The 21969-nt window shown below is 42.7% G+C and overlaps 1 protein-coding gene across 1 annotated transcript in view; it reads left to right on the top strand.

Annotated features, from left to right (window-relative positions):
- CFAP47 (cilia and flagella associated protein 47) overlaps positions 1-21969 on the top strand; it is a 926770-nt gene that overhangs the window by 564423 nt on the left and 340378 nt on the right. The gene's annotated exons all lie outside the window — the stretch shown is intronic.

Raw genomic sequence — 21969 nt, 5'->3', positions numbered from 1 at the left:
TTAGTGAGCAGTCCAAGGGACTATATTCTGACCTTACTGTCCTAATTGCCCCTGTCCTCTCACCCAGTGGGTTAAAAAAGTGTGAGTATGATTCTCTCAGATGACATTGCAAAAACCTGGTGACAGATTCCCTTTAAATGACACTAAATTTTGCTAAAATGTTGTAAAATGCAAAAAAATATTAAAAAAACTATTTTTGAATACACTGAACTGCCAGCAGCCCCCCCCAAGATGAAAAGTTATGCTTAAAAATAGCCATATGTGGATATGTGGTAGAAAAATTCTATGCCACCTGTCAATCAACTTTGTGAGAAAAGTTTGCGTGGGAAGTGATGAGGTGCCTTTATTTTAGCAGTCTGTGGGCTGCATGATAGCTGTATCTTTAAAGAAAAAACAAAAGAGCACCACGCTAGAGTTGCATTTACATATGTCAATATCTCAAAAGTAGTGACTAAAAATCAAGGAGGTATAACACATGGATGAGAGAATCATCTGCCTACCTTACGACGAGTAAATAGTCCAGTGTAAATGAGATGATCCTATGAAGAAGATTCCTGATTCACACAAAAAAATCCACAGAAGTGGCTGACAGCCCTGACGAAGAAGGTCCGTGCACCTTCGAAACGCGTAGGCGATTGGTTTCTCTCAGCCTTCGTTCCCCCTGTGTTCAGTTCCCTGCTCTAGGTGACATCACCCAGACCACGCCCCCCAACACCCCGGCACTGTCAGCGGCGTCTCTCGGCCGGTGCACGCCACGCGGCTTCCACTCTTGGTGAGGTTTCAGGTGGGCTCCACCATCCAGGGGGGACACTCCCCTGTCCCCACTTGTCCTCCACCTGGAGTGTACAGCATCTCCTTTTGTGCCGCTGCTGTCTCATGCCAGTACCTGCATATTTACTGGCTCCCACTCCCCTGCTCCAGCACACAGAATCTTTTGTGGATTTTTTTGTGGATCAGGAATCGTCTTCATAGGATCATCTCATTTACACTGGACTGTTTACTCGTCGTAAGGTAGGCAGACGATTCTCTCATCCATGTGTTATACCTCCTTGATTTTTAGTCACTACTTTTGAGATATTGACATATGTAAATGCAATTCTAGCGTGGTGCTCTTTTGTTTTTTCTTTAAATTTCTTTTTCGACAGCCACCAGCACAGAGGCTGTCTCAGTGCCTGCAGCTCTAGTTTGCATTAGGTGGAGCGCCGGTGTACATTTTTATATTTATATAGCTGCATCTTGTTGCTTGAGTCTTGCTTTTCTTCATCGTTCTTATAGCAGATACAAAGACTTCATATTGAGGGCTTGCGTCAAAGTCTGTCAATTTACATTAGTTTTGTTTTTATAAGTTACATATATTTTTTTTAATTTTTTTATAAGGTGGATATGTTTGTATTTCAAACTAAAATTCGACCAAATTGCTAACATTTGCTTAAAACACATTTAATTTGTGCAACTTATCATAGCATTAGATATGGAACCACAATCTCAGTGTAGCATGACACTTCACTGGTGTAGCCCTAGCCTAGTTGTGGCTACTAATGACCTATAGTTGGCTGTTGTTAAAGGGGTTAATTGCTAGTTGCTGGGGGTGTCTGACTGTTGTACTAAGATATTCCCAAAGGCAGAGAATGGAGCAACAAGCATGCGGTGCCATGGCTCCTTACTAATGGGGTATTTCAGATGACCATTCTCAGGATTGGTGACAGTCCCCCTAGTTGATGTCCCAGCAGTTACCATCTATTCTTTGCCCCTTGCTAAGAAAGAAATAACACTTTGCTTTAGTGTTAGAAAGCCAAAACCAGGAATAGAGCCTACAGAGTAAAAATGTAAGATTCGCAACTCTTCGATGTTTTGGACCCACCCTCAGTTTAGTCTTACAAATTTTGATGCAAACTGTTGACCAAACTATTTACTTGTACGGGTGACCTAAGGCTGAAATCACAAATGCCATTTTTGGTACAGATTCTGTTGTAGTTTGGGGTTTGTGAAGGTTTGTATATTCTTAAACAACAGAAAATAAAACTTGATCTGAGAACTTGTTGGTAGCTCAGGAATGACTACAAGTGCCATGAATTTTCATTCCTTTAATGGACGTTAGGTGATAATCCTGTGTTTGATCATTGTGAAACATCAAAGTGTTTTATTAGTAAGATTAGCATTTTTACACCTTTTCTTTGTACAAATAATTACCAATTTCCTGATGAGTTACTGTGTGTATTTATTACACTGCATTCATTCTTATGACTGGAATAAGACGTTTGACCTTTTGATTTTGGTGTCAATATATCACAGAAAGTTCGGAGCACAATTGCAGATGCATTAAGCAGAGCTATAATACATTGGATATTATTTGTTTGACATTTATTGGAGCTCGCTTTTCGCTTAATTGCACTTCTTTGCAAGGCACAATTTCAGTTTCTACATTTATATATTGTCTGATGTGCAGGAAGGTTGTTATTAGCTGTTTAATCATGTAACTTGGCCAATAAACAATGTCATGGAGATGTGAATTAGTAGTTAAGCCCAGCAATTTTGTTCTCAGGAGCTGTCTCTGTAAGTAATATATAACTTTATTAAATTATAATTTTTCCAACTATTTTTTTATTCTATTCCTCTACTTTTTCCAATGCTTTTGTGCTTTTTTTTTTGTATTGCTGAAATTGTAAATAAGTACTAATGCATATTCAAGCCTTGGTTATTATCACATAACCAGTGAAGCACTTCTACTCTAACAATTGTCTTAACGTGCTTGCTGCCTTTAGATATTCATTACGTGCTGCTTACGGCCTGCTGTAGTCCATTTAAGGGGTTATGCATTATTAAACTATTTTCTTCTTTAATTTCGAACATCTAAATCTTCATAGCTACCTTAGTACATTTATTTCATTAAGTTCAAAAGTTCAGAGTGCTTGTAACTTCTTCATCCTGCATCATTTACGCACTTTGTTCTTGTTATCTGCAACTAGAAGAGTTAATAGACAGGAAACCATATTACACTGGGTACTTACTTTTCTCGTTCTTATTCAGATTCTATAGTTATATTAATTAAAGAGTTTAGGCGTTACGGACGATCACTTTGGCAAGGGCATATTCATATGCCCATGTCCATTTTTGCAGATTCAAATAATGTGTCTTGTGCAAACAATTTCAATGATTAACAGACCTCATATAGTATATCAAATGGCTTGTTCTGATCTGCAAAAATGGATAAGAATAGGCTGCTCCCTGAATTTAAAGTAGCTCTCTTATCAAAGTTTTTTATCCTCTTAATGTATTGCAATCATCATATATATCACTATGTATATACAATTGCTCATTTTGCCTTTCTTCTCAGCTAATTATATGGTTTTCCATGAGGTCTATGACATGATGTGATTAAAAACAGACTAGCTGAAGCCTTCTAAGCTCTATGTAGTAACAGGAAGTCTTTTTTCCCTGCATGAGTTATTGTTAGAACTGCAATCTGTCATCATTGAAAAGTCCCTGCTAGACCAGCTCCACCTTCTCTCCAACCCCTGACCCAGCAGCTCACGCCCCCTTGCTATCTCTCTTTCTTGTTTCCTTTTGTCATTGATGTAGGCTTGTAGTTCTAGTGCAGACCCTGCAGGGAAATTGTACTTTCTTCATAGCTTAAAAGGATTCAGCTTAGAAGGATTCAGCTAGTCTGTTTTTAATCACATGATGTCAAAGATCTAATGGAAAGGAGAATAATTAATTAGCTAGAAAGGCAAAATTAGCAATTGTAAGTACACCTTGTTATATAATATGATGCATAATGCACGTGGTAGTGGAATTACTGTGCCATGGACCATGGAGGAGCATGACTAGGCAAACAACTGACCATTTGCTAGAGCCCCTGATGTGTGGTTAGACTTGGCTCCAAATGGATGACAGGTGCTGTTACGGGACAGACCTCGGACACACAGCAGCTGACTCTCAAAGGAGTAAGAAGCTGGAACGGCCAGGAATGGGTGGGCACGGGAGATACAGGCAGGCATGGTTGGTATACAGGAATGCACGCCTGGTGCTTTCAGGTACAGCTAGTATACAGGAAGGCACAGCAGGTGTTGGTGGGCACGGCTGGTATAAAGGAAAGCATATCAGGTGCTGGCAGATACAGACAGTAGCTAGCCATGTCTGCTGGTATATATGAAAGCACAGCAGATGCAAGCGGGTACGCCTGGCATAAAAGAAAGCATAGCAGGTGCATCTGGTATACAGGAAAGAATGGCCGATGCAGGCGGGTACGTATGGTATACAGAAAAGCATGTCAGGTACTGACAGGTATACAGGAAAGCACAACAGGTGTGACAGCAAGCATCTCGGAGGACACAATGACATGTTGATGCTCTTCCTCTTGGTCAGAAGACAAAAGGAACCTAGAAAGCACATCCGCCTTGACATTCTTGTCTACTGGCTGGAAATGGAGAACAAAATCAAAGCGGGTTAAAAAACATGGCCCCCTGGCTTGATGTGAATTTAGCATCCGTGCGGACTGCAGGTAGGCTCAGTTCTTATGGTCAGTGTAAATAATGAACTGGATGAACCTCTCCTTCAAGTAGAATGCGCCACTCTTCCAAAGCCAATTTAATCTCCAACAGAAGGACTTGGAAAAGAAACTGCAGGTCACCCTACATCTGCTAGAATATTTCTGATTAAGAACAGCACAGGCCCCAGTGGAAGAAGAATCCACCTCCAAAGGGAATTGCTTTTTACTGTCTGGTCTGTGCAGCACTGGAGCTGAATAGAAGGCCTGTTTTAAGGAGACAAAGGTGCTTTCAGCCTCCGGAGTCCATACCTAGGATTAGCACCCATGCAGGTCAGAGCAGACATTCAGAGTGGTACAAGAGGAAAAATGTAGTATGAACTGGTAGCACTAATTATCCAATCCCAGAAACCGCTGGGTTGCTTTCAGACCATCTGGACGGGGTCACTTCAGAACATCAGACACCTTCTCTGGATCCATCCTTAGTCTGGTCTCTAATATAATGTTTGACAAGAAGAGAAGAGAGGTCTGCTCAAAAAATGCACTTCTTGAACTTGACTTTCAAGATGGTTCCTCCTCAGCCTATGCAGGACATGATGAATGTCCCTCTTATGTGTGGGCAGATCGGAAGAGAACACCAATATGTCGTCCAAGTATACAACCACACTCATAGATCCTGGAAAATATTGTTCACCAGTTCTTGAAAGATGGCTGAGCCCAAATGGCATTAAGCGATATTCATAATGACCATCTTGGGTGTTAAAGGGAGACTTACATTTGCTCCCGTGGAATATTTGGATCAGGTTATATGCCCCCACAGATCAAGCTTAGTAAGGACTCTGGAACCTTTGAGATGATCAAACAAATCTGAGTTGAGGGACAGACTATACTTATTCTTGATCGTTATCTGGTAGAAGCCCCTATAATCAATACAGGGACGGAGTGAAGAGTCCTTTTTAACAAAGCAGAATCTTGCTCCAGTCAGGGAAGATGACTTCTGGACAAATCCCAAAGCTAGATTTTTCATTATATATTCAGACATGGCTTGGGTCTCTGCCTGTGACAGAGGGTAGATGTGGCTTCGGAGGGATGGAGAAGGTCTTTAGGGCAGTCGTAACGCCTGTGTGATGGTAATGTCTTCTTCTTATTGATAATGTCCACATAAGTCCATTAAACTGGAGGAAAACTAGGGATACTTGATGGAGTAGCTGAAATTTGAGCAGGACAGATGGGGACAAGACATTTCTTGTGACAGGACTGCCCAGCAGAGTACCTCTCTGTATCTCCAATCCAAGACAGGCTCATGCACTCGTAACCATGGCAGGCCCAGGAGCAGAAGATGTGACAGACCTGCTAAAACAAAAAAAATCTTCTCTGATTGCAACATTTCTACCCGAAGTTCTACTGGCTTGGAAATGAAAAGAATGGTTTTGAATAGAGGTCTCCCATCCAGTGGTGTTACCGGCAAAGGACTCTGAAGATTTATGGAGATCTGATACTGATCCACCATAGCTTGCTGTATGAAATTTCCTGTGGAACCAGAGTCCAGACAGGCTGATTCAATGACACAGGTGTTGCTACAGGAAGCAGACACAGACAGAGTCAGCAGGGGAAAGGAGTAGTTCTCACCCAGGGTAGCCTCTCCTACTTGCCCTAGACTTTGGAGTGTCCCGGCTTCTCTGGATCGGAGTGAATTAAATGTTCTGGACTACCACAGAAGAAGCCCCTTCCCTCAGAAAGATGAACCTCCCAACAATGCTTAGCCAGCTTCACAAGGTCAACTTGAATAGATTCGGAGGGTAGTGTCAAAGCCAAGGTCCGTGGTGTGATCGGCCTCTGAAAGGAAGGAGCCAAGTGCATAGATTTTTTTCTCTTGGATTTCCTTCCTGGAACGCTCCTGAAACCTAAGGTCAATCCAGGTAGTCATGGATATCAGGTTGTCTGAAGAGGCAGGAAAATCTTGACCCACCATTTCATCCTTAATTCTCCCAGACAGCCCCTCCCAGAAGGCAGCTATAAGCGCTTGGTTATTCCAAGCAAGCTTGGAGGACAGGGTAATAATAATAATAATAATAAATTTTATTTTTATAGCGCCGACATATTCCGCAGCACTTTACATTTCAGAGGGGATTTGTACAGACAATAGACATTACAGCATAACAATAATCACATACAGTAGATTATAACAAATACCAAGAGGAAAGAGGGCCCTGCTCGCAAGCTTACAGTCTATGAGGAAAGAGGTAGACACGAAAGGTGGGTGGTAACAGTTGCCCTGATTGTATGGACCAGCCATAATGTTAGGTGTGTGACAGTACGGACACAGAGGGCTACTGGATGCATAAAGCATGTGGGAGAATGATGCGGGGAACCTGGTTATGGTAAAACTTTTGGCTCTGCCACACAGGGATAGATTAGGTTAATGTGTTGAGGTGGTAGGCCAGTCTGAATAAATGCGTTTTCAGGACACGCTTAAAATTGTGGGGATTGGGGACTAATCGTATTGACCTGGGAAGTGCATTCCAAAGAATTGGCGCGGCACGTGTAAAGTCTTGGAGACGGGAGTGGGAGGTTCTGACTATTGAGGATGCTAACCTCAGGTCATCAGCAGAACGGAGGGCGCAGGTAGGGTGGTATACTGAAACAAGGGAGGAGATGTAGGGTGGTGCTGAGCCATGGAGGGCTTTGTGAGTGAGGGTAATAAGTTTATACTGAATTCTGGAGTGGATGGGTAGCCAGTGTAATGACTGGCACAAGGTAGAGGCATCGGTGTAACGATTGGTGAGGAATATGATCCTGGCTGCAGCATTCAAGACAGATTGGAGAGGGGAGAGTTTGGTAAGAGGGAGACCGATAAGAAGAGAGTTACAATAGTCGAGACGAGAATGAATAAGAGAAACAGTAAGAGTTTTTGCAGAGTCAAAGGTAAGAAAAGGTCAAATTCTAGAAATGTTTTTGAGGTGCAGATGACAAAGGGTACAAAAATGAACGGTGTACGGGCCCACAGTGAAATTTCCCTGGCGCAGTCTGAGAATGTTGCTGTGGAAAAATATGGCCCCGCTCATCAAAAGACCTTGCAGAAGGCCTCCAGGAAAGTCTGGAGGTGGGAGATTGGGGAATCTCTCCTCTCCCATAAGGGGTTGAGCCATGCAAGAGCCTCGCTACCTAGGTTGGACATGATAAATGCCACTTTGGCCCGGTCAGATGAGAACTGATATGCCATTATCTCAATAGCTGATCGAGGAAACCATGGCATTGTGTAGGATCACAATCAACCATAGAGGTGCAGACAGATGGAGTCCAGAACCAGGAACATAACTAGTGGACTGGAGTGTTACACCACAAGTTGCCACAATTTGAACAGGAGTGGATGCAGCCGCAGATATCAGCTTGTCCCAGCAAGTGTTCACTGTCTGCAGATAGAAGATCCTGTCTTGATTGTTTTTCTGGTGGGAAATCTCTTGACACAGTTCGAAAATTAGAGGAGAATAAGGGCCAGTAGGTTACATGGCCTGAGCAATCTGTAACACGTGGTAGTGAAACCACTTTGCCATGAAAAAAGGAGAGCCTGTAGGGGCATGACTAAGTGAACTCCTGAATCGACTTGGCTCCAGATGTACGCCAGGTGGTACTCTAGGATAGGAAGCTGGAATGGCCAGGAATGGGTGGACACAGCAGGTACAAGCACACACGACTGGTATACAAGAAAGCCCAGCAGGTGCAGGCAGGTATGACTAGCATACAGAAAGGCACGGCAAGTGCTGGTGGGCATCGCTGGTAAACAGGAAAGCACAGCAGATGCAGGCATGTACGGCTGGTATAATGGAAAGCACGGCAGGTGCAGCTGGTATACAGGAAAGCACAACAGGTGCAGGCAGTAGCGGCTGGTATACTGGAAGGCATGGCAGGCACTGGCGAGCATGGCTTCTGTACAGGAAAGCACGACAGATGCTGGTGGTTACTGACATGTGCTGACGGGTACCTGCGAGTTCAGGCATGTACAGACAGGATCAGGCAGGAACAGGTAGGCAGAGACAGGCACAGATTTGAACAGGCAGGTTCATGCAGGCACGGATGGGTACAGGCAGGTACAAGAACAGGGGACCTGACAACTAGCAAGTGTGTAGAAAACTGACAGAACACTTGTACAGGCACCTCCCAACAGGTGGAGGTGCCTTAAATAATAAGTGTCTCCCAGTCATTGGCTGGGGACACTTTAGGACAGTGCACGCTGTCTCTTTAAGAGACTGAGAGCGCTCCCTAAGCGCAGTACCTGGGGATTTGCCTGATGTGCGCAGACCTCAGGAGATTGCAGGAGCAGGAGAAAGTGTGGCTGAGGGCTGGAGCTGTGAGTGGGCATCCCAGGGAGAGGAGGATGGAGCTCACTCAGGGACACCAAAGCTATGAATGCAATATATTAACCCCTTTCCGACATCTGGCATTATAGTTCGACGATGTCAGACTCCTTTCCTTTGATGTGGGCTCCGGCGCTGAGCCCACATATTTTCTGGCACATGTCAGCTGTTTTGAACAGCTAACATGTGCCTCTAACAGCCACAGATGGAATTGCGATCCACCCACGGCTGTTAACTAGTTAAATGCTGCTGTCAATCTCTGACAACAGCATTTAACAAGCACGCCGGAAATACTGTCCATCGGTCATCCCGTCATGTGATCGCAGGTCACCGATGGGTTGGCATGACAACCAGAGGTCTTTAGTAGACCTCTATGGTTGTCACTGCTGGATTGTTATGAGCACCGCCCGATGGTAGGTGCTCATAGCAAGTGAGCAATCCAGCAAAATACAATACTATTGAAGCATGCCAAAAGAAAAAAAAGTTTTTTAAAATATAAAAAAATAAAAAAAATTTAAAAGTGCAAATCACTCCCATTTTGCCCCATTCAATATAAAACAATAAAAAATCAAACATACACGTATTTGGCATTGCCACGTTCAGAATTACCCAATATATCAATATCAAAAAAAGAATTAACCCGTTCTTAACAAGAAAAAAGTCACAACACCAGAATTAAATTTTTTTGGTTGCTGCAACATTGCATTAAAATGCAATAACGAGCGATCAAAAGATCATATCTGCACCAAAATGGTATCATTAAAAATATCAGCTCAGCACACAGAAAATAAGCCCTCACCCAACCCAAGATCACGAAAAGTGGAGATGCTACGGGCATCAGAAAGTGACGTAATTTATTTCATTATTCTTTTACAAACTTTGGAGTTTTTTTCACCACTTAAATAAAAAAAGAACATAAACATGTTTGGTGTCTATGAACTCGTAATGACTGGAGAGTCATAATGGCAGATCAGTTTTAGCATTTAGTGAACATGGTATTTTTTTTGGAATTTTTTTCCCGTTTTCCAGTATACTATATGTTAATACCAATGGGGTCAAACAAAAGTACAACTCGACCCAAAAAAAACAAGCCCTCACATGGCCTTTTTAACCAAAAAAATAAAAAAAGTTATGGCCTGGGAAGAAGGTTGAGCAAAAAATGAAATTGCAAAACCAAAAATACCTCTGGTTGTTAAGGGGTTAAAATTATTGATTAGCGCAAGTGCTCATTACTCGAGTTTGCATCTTTTGCGCAGGAATGCACCGTGTATCGTAGGTGCTCGAGTGACATGTTCGAGTCACCGCCCCCATATGTTTTGCGGTTGTTAGACAGCCACAAAACATGCAGGAATTGCCTAACATACATGGGTAATCCCTGCAAGTTTAATGTCTAACTAACAGTTGCAAAATATGCAGTCACGGGGACTGGAACATGTCACTCAAGCACCCACAATACTCGGTTCATACCCGAGCACCTGATGCAAACTTGAGTAACGAGCTCTTGCACTCATCATTTATGAAGATAATAAAAACTCTGATGGAAGTTCTTCTCTAACAGAACAGACACACAGATCCGTAAAAAAAAAAAAAATATGTGAATAGCTCCGTTAAATTCTTAGGGTCTGTCTGCTGTTTTTTTTTGTTCTTTTTTGACTAGAAATACTGTTGTGCAAAAGTAAGCTAAGAAAGAATGTCTCACTGATAGTGCCTTATTGATTATCTGTAATTAGTTGGAGAAACTGATAGCAATTGCTCAGCACCATTGGAGAAAAACTTCAAAATGATGAAGTTCCAGTAGATATTAATGATCGTTGGAGGTCAGACTGCTGGTACCCCACTAATCTTATGAATGGGGCTCTGAAATGCTCTGTATGTTAGGATCCGCATTTACTTCTACAATTATTGTATATGGGACTGATGAAGATAACCGAGTACAGAAAATGACTTCCACCTGCAGTCTTATAAACAAAGAATGGAGCTGTGAGTGAATGCTAACATTCTAACAAGGCCTTTCAGAACCCTCGTCTTTGGATTGGTGGGAGTCAGTAACCCACTGTAGATAGGTGATCATTTTATAAGATGGGAATAAATCTTTAAGCACAGGAAGTCACTGGGTCACTGAGTACAAAATACAATTTACTCCTTTATGAAGACAGCTGAGAAAGTAATCTATGATAACAAAAGATGAGCAATAGTGTGAATTATAAAATATAACACAAATCTATGATTGAACAATACAAAATACCATAGGCTGATAATTTTATATTGACAAAAACTGAATAGGCTGTGTCAAGGGTGAACCATGATATGTTACTTATTGGATGTATCTTTAGCCTTTTATTTTCTGGACTACAGGTGCATCTCACAAAATTAGAATATCCTCGAAAAGTTAATTTATTTTAGTTTTTCAATACAAAAAGTGAAACTCATATATTAGATAGAGTCATTACAAAAAGCGATGTATTTCAAGTGTTTATTTCTGTCAATGTTGATGATTATGGCTTACAGCCAATGAAAACTCAAAAGTCATTATCTTAGTAAATACTTTATAACACCAGCTTGAAAAAATGATTTTTAAAATTCAAAATGTTAGCCTACTGAAATGTATGTTCAGTAATTGCACTCAGTACTTGGTCAGGGCTCCTTTTGCATCAATTACTGCATCAATGCGGCGTGGCATGGAGGCGATCAGCCTGTGGCGCTGCTGAGGTGTTATGTAAGCCCAGGTTGCTTTGATAGCAGCCTTCAGCTCGTCTGTATTGTTGGGTATGGTGTCTCTCAGTTCAGATGAGTTTGCTGGTCAATTAAACACAGTAATACTTTTGTTTTAAACCAGGAATTGGTACTTTTGGCAGTGTAGACGGGTGCCAAGTCCTGATTGAGAATGAAAGTTTCATCTACAAAAAGCTTGTCGGCAGAGGGAAGCATGAAGTGCTCTAAAATTTCCTTGTTGATGGCTGTGCTGACTTTGGTCTTGATAAAACACAGTGGACCTACACCAGCAGATGACATGGCTCCCCAAACCATAACATATTGTGGAAACTTCACACTAGATCTTGGAAATAAAGGTCCCAGAGTCTGGAGGAAAAGTGGAGAGATAGACAAACCAAGCTGTTTGAGGGCTAGTGTGAAGTTTCCACAATCAATGATGGTTTCTGGAGCCATGCCATCTTCTGGTATAAGTACAAGGATGTAAGGACACTCAGCTCAATTTAAGGGGGTTTTACACATAGCGATATCGCTAGCAATATCGCTAAAACGTCACTGATTTTGTGACGTCATAGCGATATTGCTAGCGATATCGCAATGTGTGATACTTACCTCCGACTGGCTCCCCCGCTGTCCATCGCTGATCGCGCGAGATCGGGCAGCTCCATTTCTCGTCGTCTGCTTCCTGCTGGGCTTCCTGCTATGTGAGACGAGCGACGCTGGATGCGGGCGGGCGGATGTCTGGATCGCTGTGTGTGAAAGGTGAGTATCGTGCGCTGCGTCGCTGCTGCATCGCTGCTGCATCGCTGTGAGATCTTTCTGTGTGGAAGCTCACTAGCGATCATTTAGCGATGCACCAGCGATCCTGACCGAGTCGTATCGCTGGTCAGATCGCTGGTGCATCGCTAAATGTAAAAGGGCCTTTATTCAAACTGCTATCATATGTAAATCAGCATATTACAACTAGGGGTTTCATCTTATCAGTGAAAACAGCACAAAAATGTTGTAGTGTTTGACTTAATGGAACACAGAAAAAATACAAAGGATGATCCAATTTATTTATGAGTACATCTTGAGTACATGAAACTCATAACCATTAATCGACTGTATTCTTTCAGAGTCCTTATTACAAACAGCCCTTATTTTTTTGTTCCAATTTGGCTTGAAACGTGAAGAGGAAGAATGATCTCCAGCATGAAGACTTGGATAAAAGTTCAAATTTATTAAAAAAATATATTAAAATTAGACATCCATAAATTGTCCCTGGTACAACCAACGTGTTTCAACCCGTTGGGGTCTTAATCTCTATATATAAAAATCAATGTGTGTGTATCACCAACCAATCACGAAGCATCTTTCATTTCACCAGAGCTGTTCAAAAGAAGCTAAGCTGTAATTGGTTCCTATGACCAACAGTTTTCCTTGCAACCAATCACTAAGCATCTCTCATTTCACCAGCGCTGGCTAAAAGTAGCTGAGCTGTGATTGGTTGCTATGCGCAAGTTTTCCCACTTGACAACACCTCAGCAAACACTGATATGGTGGCAGAAATCTAGCATCCCCGGGAACATAAGCTCCCAGCCATTGTCTATCCCCCAGAAAGGAGCAGTGAGTACATGACAGAAATGAATCCCCCTCCCGTGTGGTATCATTAAGTGACACACATAAATGTAGGAAAGTGCACATATTAAATGTCATGTGGATTTAATATTTTCTCACAGACACTTTTATGCATTATTGATGTGTTACTGTGCTCTGATGCTGTCAGTTTTTTTTAAAGTGCTACTTTCCCCATAATTCACCTGAATATACCCATATAAGGCTAGTTTCACACTTGCTTTTTTTTTGCAGCGCGTTTTTCCCGCAAAAAAACGCATAAAAAAAAACGCATACAAATGCATACAAACGCTGTGTTTTTTTCAAGCATTTTTATGCTCATGCAGGAAAAAAACGCAGCGTTTTTGCGCGTTTGTATGCGTTTTTTGTGCGTTTGCGTTTTTTTACAGATTTTGGAAAAACCCCACAAAAATGAAAAAACAACCATTCAACAACACACAAGACCAATGGGACTTCATTGTGGGTGTGGTATGTTAATATATAGACCCTGTCTACAGTATTCTTCACATTTGCTTGATTCTTCTCGTGACCATGGATCTGCGCTGGAAGAGTTTTCACTTCAACTTGGATTTGGACATCGCGATGGCTCAGGCGTATGCAGTTGCTTGCCATGAACAAAGGAAGAGAGAGAGGCAGCGAAGACGGCGGCGTATGTGGATACATCCGATTGTTGAACTCCGGGAGAGCCGTGGGGCATACCACACCCTCTACAGCGAGCTACAGGCAAACCCGGAGAAATTTACAGATTATATCAGGATGTCCCACGAAAGTTTCATGGATTTGCTTGCTCGTGTCCAACAATCCATCCGGAGACAGGACACACAGCTCCGTCGTGCGATTCCTCCTGAGGAACGGCTACTGGTGACATTACGGTATGTTTTAAAAACCAAGGGGTGCGGTCTGATGTTTTTTTTTTAAATTTAGTATTCAAAACCTTGGGTAATTAGTTTTCGTGAATGTACTAATATTTTATTTTATAGTTTTTTAAAATAATATACATAAATATTAATTTTACTTCTTTGTCTGTTCACAGATTCCTGGCGACTGGAGAAACCCTATCTTCACTACACTTCCAGTACCGTATTGGAATCTCTACCTTGTCTGGAATTGTTGCTGACACCTGCCGGGCTCTCTGGAATGTTCTTTGCCCAGAATTTATGCCCCTGCCCACCGCTGAAAAGTGGATGGAAATTGCTGACAAATTCTGGACAGTATGCAATTTTCCCAACTGTTTGGGAGCTGTTGATGGTAAACACATACGGATCATCAAACCCCAAAGAACGGGATCTGAGTACTATAATTACAAAAAGTACTTTTCAATAGTACTCATTGCGATTGCGGATGCCGGATGTATGTTTGTAGCAGTGGACATTGGAGCATTTGGCCGTGGTAATGACTCACAGGCTTTTAAAAACTCAGACATGGGCCGGAGGTTGTATGGCAACCAATTTAATTTCCCTATGCCACGGCCTCTTCCTCACACCGAAGCTCCGCCACTGCCCTTTGTAATGGTTGGCGATGAGGCTTTTCAAATGTGCGGAAACTTACTGAAACCCTACTCCAGCCGGGACTTGGACCACACCAAAAAAATATTTAATTACAGGCTGACCAGGGCCAGAAGAACTGTCGAGTGTGCTTTTGGGATTCTTGTTTCCAGATGGCGAATTCTGGGCACGGCCATTAATCTTAAACTTGAAACAGTCGATGAGGTGGTGAAGGCCTGTGTGGTTCTACATAACTTTGTGATGGCTAAAGAGCACCCGACCTTTGAACTGGACGATGATGCTCCTAACCCATTGCCTGAATTCACTCAGCACACTCTCAGGTCATCCGTTGAAGTTGGCCAAATGAGGGACCAATTTGCGGCCTACTTTATTTCTGATGTAGGACGGGTGCACTGGCAAGATGAAATGGTGTAATGTTTTTGTTTGTTTATGGTAATAAAAAACCTTATTTGATACCATTACTGAGTGCACTATATTTTTTAAACTCCAATTAAATAAAAAACTTCCCATGTATAACTGAATTTTTTGATGTTCACACACCTGGGCAGGTAAATACACATATGAGTTAAAATGCAGCATTGCTAGTCTGCGTGAAATATATTGGAACGAGCAAAGCTGCAGGCCATGAATCAGGAAACCATTTTTTTTCAAGAGAAAATTGTGCAACTAGTTGAAAACAAAGTATGTGATTTTCTCAAAACACAACCCTCAAAACCCAACCCCAATGAAAGTCCATGGGGAATACAAGTCAGCATTGACTGGATGAATGTAATCTGCTCCATTCCAACTTAAAAGTTATTACACTAGGCCTTGGAATGACTATACTAGGCTGTGGTATTTCAAATATGAGTATAGTAGGCCTTGGGCCTACTAGTATAGTAATATGTGAAATACCACGGCCTAGTATAGTCATAACAAGGCCTACTCGATTTTTGCCAACTAGGATCTTGTTTCACGAAAAACAAACGGGTGAAACTTGACAAGTTTCAACAGTTTGTTTTTCATGAAACCAGATTCTAGTTGGTAAAACTAGAGTTATTACACTAGGCCTTGGAATGACTATACTAGGCCGTGGTATTTCAAATATGAGTATAGTAGGCCTTGGGCCTACTAGTATAGTCATATGTGAAATACCACGGCCTAGTATAGTCATAACAAGGCCTACTCGATTTTTGCCAACTAGGATCTTGTTTCACGAAAAACAAACGGGTGAAACTTGACAAGTTTCAACAGTTTGTTTTTCATGAAACCAGATTCTAGTTGGTAAAAATAGAGTTATTATACTAGGCCTTGTAATGACTACACTAGGCCGTGGTATTTCAAATATGAGTATAGTAGGCCTTGGGGCTTGTAGTATAGTAATATGTGAAATACCACGGCCTAGTATAGTCATACCAAGGCCTACTCGAATTTTACCAACTAGGATCTTGTTTCACGAAAAACAAACTGGTGAAACTTGACAAGTTTCAACCTTTTTTTTTTCATGAAACCAGATTCTAGTTGGTGAAACTAGAGTTATTACACTAGGCCTTGTAATGACTATACTAGGCCGTGGTATTTCAAATATGAGTATAGTAGGCCTTGGGGCTAGTAGTATAGTAATATGTGAAATACCATGGCCTAGTATAGTCATACCAAGGCCTACTGTAATAACTCGATTTTTAACAACTAGCATCTTGTTTCACAAAAAACAAACTGGTGAAACTAGAAAGAAACTTATTTTTAAGACAAGTTTCAACAGTTTGTTTTTCATGAAACCAGATCCAAGTTGGTAAAACTCGAGTTATTACACTAGGCCTTGGTATGACTATACTAGTCAGTGTTATTTCACATATGACTATACTAGGCCTTGGGTTGGTTTTTAACATGTATTTACCCATCAGTGTGTGTGAGCGGCGCAAACAACATTAATGAAACTTAGTAATGGTGAACCACAAATGTAAATTTATTTTTTATCACAAAAATAAACCAAAAAATTATTTTTTCCGGAGTTTGGGGGCAGATGGTTTCAATTTGGGGGTGTGCAGGGAATATGCAACACTTGCAGTTGAAGACGGTGTTTGAGGGGAAGGGGCAACAAAACTTGTGGGGGAAGGTAGTCCAGTTAAGGGAATTAAACTAGGAACACTTGGAGGAGAGGAAATCTGTTCAGGTACATTAGTTGTAATGGCATGTCGCCGTAGGCTTGTGTGCCTGGACCGACTTTGGCCCAATGTCCGCCTTGATAGATTTCGCCTTGAACTAGGGTCAAATATTGAATGTAGGTCCCCCGTCTGCTGGTATGGCTGCTGCTGCTGCTGAGGTGGCGGCTGCTGCTGCTGAGGTGGCGGCTGCTGCTGAGGTGGCGGCTGCTGCTGAGGTGGTTGCTGCTGCTGAGGTGGTTGCTGCTGCTGCTGAGGTGGCTGCTGCTGCTGCTGAGGTGGCTGCTGCTGCTGCTGAGGTGGCTGCTGCTGAGGTGGCTGCTGCTGCTGAGGTGGCTGCTGCTGCTGCTGCTCTTCATTGTCAGTGCTCGTCCTTGCAGGAGGACTGGTGGCGGCAGTGATGGTCCAGGTTTGCAGAGTGGTGGTGGCAGGGCTACTACATGTTGTTGTAGCGGCAGGGCTGTTCCATGTTTGCCTAGTGGTGGCTGAGCTCCACGCATGCATGGGAGTGGCGGTGGTGCTCCAGACAGGAGCAGCGCTTGCCATGGTGGTGTCGGTGAAGTGACCAGCTGCACTCAGACTTGTGGTGGTGTAACGGTGGGTGTCCTGGCTTTGAATAGAGGTGTCCATGCAGTGTTATGCAGCACAAGTCGGTAGTGAGGTGAAGCGAGTCAATGGTGGCACAGGTGGAAAGGACACCACTGACTGCTGACCGTACCGATTATGCTGCATAGCCTGCAAGAAAGCATTGTTGCAGGCCTGCAGCACATTCAGCTGTTGATCAGGACTAAGGTGTTCCGCCATGCCCTTTTCAATCTTACTAAAAAAATGGTGTGCTGGTCTGTTGAGGTCGGCCTCCAGACGGTCAAGGCGCTGTTCTACAGAATTGAAGCGGTGTTCAAAGTGGTTAAAACCACGTTCCATGAGTGCAAAACCGCTTTCAACTCTGTCGGACAGTGACTTGAGGCTGGAATTAAATGTCTCGCTCAAATGCATAAACTCGGGCAAGACATTCCTGTCCAAGGCCCTCTGCCGCTGGCGGGTAGTGCCCGCATAACCAGTGGCAGAGACCTGGGACAGGGGAACACCTGATGGCCCAGCTTCCTGGTCACCAGCTGTGTGTGTGGTTGACCTGCAAGGTGCTTCCTGGCTGTCGGATGGCTGGGACGGGTCAGAGGACGTCCGAGGAAGGACCGCTCCAGGGCCAGGTTGCAGGGTGCTGCTCCAGGTGCTGTGGAAGAAAGGAAAATCATTACTACCATGCCTTTACAAGAAGCATCAGCTGTGGATTAGAAAAACACAGATTAATAAAAATAAAAACCCAAAATTTATAATACTTACGATCTCGTGGCAAGGACCGGTCTTAGGAACTGCAACGTGTGATAGTGACGGTATCTAGTTCTGGTCCTTGACGCAGATCCACTGCGAACCTGGCCCTCAGCACGAACATCACTGTTGAAGCGGTCCTTGATCGAACGCCAACGTGTTCGGACTTTGTCCACTGTTGATAAAAAAAAACAGTGCCGTCAAGGACAACAGTCACTGCGGCACAATGTAGCAATACAATACTCAAAGCAGTCACTGTAGACCCCGATGACACTGTTGGGTTTCCTGTTAGAATACACCTAGCACGAAACCCAACAGTGCCGTCAAGGACAACAGTCACTGCGGCACAATGTAGCAATACAATACTCAAAGCAGTCACTGTAGACCCCGATGACACTGTTGGGTTTCCTGCTAGAATACACCTAGCACGAAACCCAACAGTGCCGTCAAGGACAACAGTCACTGCGGCACAATGTAGCAATACAATACTCAAAGCAGTCACTGTAGACCCCGATGACACTGTTGGGTTTCCTGCTAGAATACACCTAGCACGAAACCCAACAGTGCCGTCAAGGACAACAGTCACTGCGGCACAATGTAGCAATACAATACTCAAAGCAGTCACTGTAGACCCCGATGACACTGTTGGGTTTCCTGCTAGAATATGCCTAGCACGAAACCCAACAGTGCCGTCAAGGACAACAGTCACTGCGGCACAATGTAGCAATACAATACTCAAAGCAGTCACTGTAGACCCTGATGACACTGTTGGGTTTCCTGCTAGAATATGCCTAGCACGAAACCCAACAGTGCCGTCAAGGACAACAGTCACTGTGGCACAATACAGAGCAGGGAAATACTCACTAAACGCCTTTTTGGAGGATGCTGTGGCGCTGTCCCAGCCATCCATCAACGCTGCGGCCACCTCATTCCATAGCCGCCGGGTCACCACAATGTCCTTGTGCAGCCGGTCACGGCTGTCCCACAACGGCGAACGCTCCTGGACCAGGCTGATGAGCTGCTCATTATCCAGGTAGACGTCTTCATCCCGTTGTGGAACCTAGACAAAACACATTCATTAGAATAATCCAATTTAAATTGAATAAAAAGTTACAAAAAAATAAACATAAAAAAGAGTAAAAATAGAAGATAAAAAATAAAGAACATTACAAATCATTTGATACTTACATTCCGTATCACCACCGGGACTTGGCTTCGCTGCTCCTGCTCTTCGCCCTCACTAGTCCCGTCCGCAGAAGATGATGATGACGATGTCTTAAAAAAGTTGAAAAAAACGTAAGAGATTTGGAGAAGCAGCAGATATACTTACCAGATGCACGAAAATAATCACCTCACGGTCTGCTTGCGCCAATTCCTGCCGCGATGGGGAATACTCGGATTCTGAAGACATACTGCATGTAAAAATAATAAAAATCATTAGTACATACATAATTTAAAAGGACAGGCATATAATGTAATATACTCACATTCTTCGCTGATATAATGGGTTCTTGGTTGACTGTCTGCTCTTCAATCTGTCAGTGTAGTAGTGGCAGAGTTTTGGCAGGCACCTCCTTTATATAGACTTTTTTTTTTTGACTTTAGAAGATTATAACTAGGACAACAAGTGGACACCACCAAAAAAACGCAGCGCTAAAAAAACGCTTACATGCGCATGCCAGTGCGCACGTATGCGCATCCATAGGCTATAATGGCCATTTTTAGCGCAAAACGTGCGCATACGTGCGCATGCGCTTTTTTCCAGGGCCAAAAAATGCAACATGCTGCGTCTGGAAAATACCAACGCACACCCCAAAAAAACGCAGCGCATGAAAATTGCATACGTGCGCTTACCAGCGCGCAGGTATGCGCACCCATGTTAAATATAGGGGAAAAAACGCATGCGCAGGTATGCGTTTTTTTCCAGCGCAAAAAATCGCAAATGTGAAACCAGCCTAACACGTAATGCTTTTCCCATAACAACCCATTAAATATGATACTATACTGCATACAGATGCTGTACATCCATGAGCATATATAGATATAATCATTATAATTTGTTATAACTAACCGTAGTTAGTTACTATGCCCAGGCATTGGTTGCTGTGAGCAACAGCATGTGTGTGTGTCAGCAAAGCTCACTCCACATAGCACCAACCAATCACTAAGCATCTTTCATTTCACCACAGCTGTTTAAAAGATGGTAACTGAGGCCTATTATTCTATGGTGCTATTGTCCTTCTGTAAAGCTGGAAATAACACAATTTATTACCATGCCTACACAGACCACCCTCTGACACAAACTGCAGGGGGAGCCCAGAATCAGGAATTTCTCTTTGTCTGCCATGAAGCATCCTCATTAACTTAAAAATTCAAACACAGATTAAAAAAAACACAAGATGGATTTTTCCAACCCAGGTATCATTTTAATTGATGTAACAGCGCCAACCTGACAATGTTGGCTCTGATGGGATGATCTGGGATATTAGGGGTAGTAGTCCGGTGGCTCTGATGGGATGATGTGGGATATTAGGGGCAGTAGTAACTGAGGCCAATTATTACATTATTATTATCTTTATCTCTATATATAAATCTGAATGTGTGTTTGTGTGTATCACCAACCAATCACAAAGCAGCAGAGTGGGACACCAACCAATCACGAAGCAGCAGAGTGGGACGCGGTTGGAGAGCAGGGCTGAGGACGGATACAGCAGGACAGTGCATGGAGAGCGGGGCTGTGAGGAAGACAGTCTTCAGGACAGGGGCCGAATAGTACCGTCACCCTCCCAGCCCTGTCCCGGCTCAGTTGGCGCTCCCCGTCGCCAACTGCGAAAAATGATTCGACAATGTTGGTTATTGTCTATCTGTATTAAAAATAAAAAAAAATGAAATCTTGACATTTTCCCACTGGCCACTGGGGCTTTTTGTTAGACTCTTAACTCTTAACTTCCTGTTGTTTCAGGAAACAACACATGTACATTAGCCACAGTGAACCGACCACAACCCTATATTTTGTGTTGAGGCATCTAATGAGGCTATGCAGTGGGTCACTGTGACATCATCTATTGTGGTTGGTGGATCCTGTTTTATAAGCTGTGTATAGGGGTATTACATGTCATTGTTTTTCTGCTTCTGAAGATATGGAGCCTAGCTGAAAACTTTTAGAAATGACAGGAATTATGATTCTAAAAAGACCCAGTGGCCAGTGTAAAACTGCAAGATTGCTAATTTTTTTTAATAAAGATTGTAATATATAAAAAAAATTGCAAAAAAGTGTTGTTAAAATACATGTAACACACAAACCTGACATTTGTACTGACATTTATATTTCAGTAAATGCCTTAATTTTTCATGAAAGAGCAATTCTGGGCCTGTTTTCTGTGACCACTACATAATACAATTCCTCTGTAATTCTTCCTAAAAATGTATGAAAAAATAACGACAGTTTCCAGTTGGCGGTCTGTCCTTATACCCTCTGAGACTGATCAATCAGTGCTGCCAATATCACACTGTGTAGGAACACACCTCTTTGATATGGTGACTGCTAATGAGCGGTATTCATACATGCTGAGGAACAATAGCAGACGAACAGCACAGCACAGATTTCTTAGAGAAGATGCTCCAGAATTGCCATTTTATTGGGAATGCAACTATTACTAAAACTAACATGTCAATGGCGGTTTAAGTTATTCTGTTACTTAACGGACCTGTTTGTTAAATTGTAAGCTTTTGTTATTGGACTAGGCCAAACAGATTGATATGATCAGTGTGAGACATATTTGCTTTTCTAAGTGCTATTAGTAAAGAAATGTCTGTTTTTGTCCTTTGTT

This window comes from Dendrobates tinctorius, unplaced genomic scaffold (assembly GCF_039654945.1).
Source record: "Dendrobates tinctorius isolate UK_male_01 unplaced genomic scaffold, ASM3965494v1 ptg000166l, whole genome shotgun sequence".
In the NCBI taxonomy this organism is placed as follows: domain Eukaryota; kingdom Metazoa; phylum Chordata; class Amphibia; order Anura; family Dendrobatidae; genus Dendrobates; species Dendrobates tinctorius.
This window is presented reverse-complemented; position numbering and strand designations above follow the sequence as displayed.